The sequence below is a fragment of the Phasianus colchicus genome, chromosome Z, assembly GCF_987193195.1.
Source record: "Phasianus colchicus chromosome Z, bPhaCol1.hap1.1, whole genome shotgun sequence".
Taxonomy (NCBI): Eukaryota; Metazoa; Chordata; class Aves; order Galliformes; family Phasianidae; genus Phasianus; species Phasianus colchicus.
In genome coordinates, this window is record NC_143476.1 from 36474998 (window position 1) to 36477239 (window position 2242).

The window sequence follows — 2242 nt, forward strand, 5'->3', positions numbered from 1 at the left end:
TCTGCCAGCGCGGGCCCCGCCTGCCGCGGGCGGAGGGCGGTTGGGGCCGTTACGGCACCGCCCCGCGCCTGCGCGACCTTGGGGGGCGTCCCCGGTCGTGATTTGCGGGCTGCGCCGCGTCCGGCTGCGCTGTGGCGGGTCGGGGTGCGGGTCGGGGGGCGGCGGCGGGAGCAGCGGGCTGTGCCCGGTTCGTGCCCTGATTGGGTGCTGCCGGCCGAGCGGGTTCGCACGAAGTGCCGGTGCCTCAGTTCTCAGACTCGCTTACCGCAGGCTGCGTCTTTACCTCGCGTGTGACTGAAGGTGGTTGTCAGTTTTTCGTTTCGCTCTTTGTTCCTCAGGCGAGCATCACGTTTACATTGATTTAAGGCCACCCGTAGGTATGTTTGTAGGCTGTGAATTGACTCTTAGCACTAAATTTTGACAGTGTCTCTACAGAATTGTGGGCCAGCGTGTACAAATTGTGAGAATTATGAGCCGACACGTGTAGTAAAACCTCGTCTGATTAGATCGCGTTTGCCTTCCAAGGCAGAAATGACCTATGCAAAACAGCATCTTGCATTAGCATACGACAGTACGGTGAATTGGGAACACTGAGGGCCAGTCTTCAACAGTTGTGCAAATAGTCACAGTTTATTAACCTTTTTCTGGCTTTGGACCACATAGCTGAAGCACTAAAGCTTGCTATTCGTAAGGTTTTTTGCCTGTGAGACTGTTGACTATCTGCTTATTTTGCAATAGCTGTTAGGGTCAGCGTCTCTGTGCAAACAAGCTGAAGCTTCTTCTATAAACAGTAGCATGTGTTTAGGAATTGCCTGACTATAAATAAAATGAATAAAAGTTGTTTGCCCTCCTACCAACACCTGTGCTCCAGCAAAGCATATTGGTGAATGAGCTGTCCTCATACAATGTTCTGCAGGAAAATGCAGAGGTGGCACAAGTAACTTCGGGTTAGCAGACTGACTTTCTGCCATCCCCACTGTCAGCATTCTATCCCACTCACTTTCTTGTACAGGGAGAAGCTTAGGGTGAAAAGTACAGCACCAATCACCTAGAAGGCTGAGGTGTCTGACACTGAAATCAATGTCTGGTCTAGTATTTGAATCTCCAGAAGTCTTTCAAGTGGTTCTTTGGGAGTATGGTGGAGGAAAGTGAGGTAGGGTAAGAGCTTTGGTCTGAACAACTTCTCTATCCGGAGCTACAACAGATTTGTTGAGCAGGAACATTAAGGTTATGGTTTCCTGGAACGTGGGGCTGTCTGGAGCTGTGGCAATATACCAGCTCATGCTCTATCCTCTGTTAGCACAAACTGTGACAATTTGCAGAGTAGCATTCTTCAGCTAGTGCTGATCTGCCTCCTCCTCAGCAGTGGCTCGTCATGCCTTGGAGGCATGCTGTACCCTCCAATTCTAATCAAATGCCTTGACTTATGCTAATATGCACTCTGTTCTAATTTAAAAAAAAAAGAAAAAAAAAAAGAAAAAGAAAAAGAAAAAGCATCCCATGTGTTACAGATCTACTGCTCCTTGTTCATTCATTCATCAGTTTGCCAAGTGTTGATGAATTTATTGAACATTGTTTGAGTGTAACTTTATTTCAGACTGAAAAAGATTAATTCAACAGAAATCTCCTTCCTAAGGATCCCCTGAATGGCTGTGCAATATGTAGATATGAGACCTGTTGCTCCAAATGCAAATGGTTGAATATAAGCGCTCAGATGTAATTTTGTACTGATAACAAAGAAGATAAGTGTGTAGGTCACTTTCAAAAGAACTGTGGTATGTGAAGCTGTGGTGGTGTCATTCTGAGAAGACTGCAGAAGAAAATAAAACCCACAAAACATTCTCTTCTTGTCCCTCTGTAAGCTTTTACCCATGCATGTATTTTTAAAATCCTCATAAACCATCAGAATTGCTGTTGAAAAATACCATTTCTATAAGCTTTGGAGGAAAAAAAAAAAAAAAGTAATTCACTTGCCCATCTTCAGATGGTGTAACAGGTTTTTCACCTCAAATCTAGTTAATACAGTATATAAAATCTGCTGAAATGTTATCTCACACCTTGTGTGTGCCTTTGTTAGTATTTCCAGGTGTACATTTTCCTACTCAGTGTACTGTAACTGTTTCTGTTAACAATGATATCGCTGCAATCCTGGGCAAATAAAAGGCAAGAACAAGTTATTGGTGAACATATGGATGTAAGACAAAGGTGGAAGTCTGCCCTGTGCATACCAACTTGTCCCACT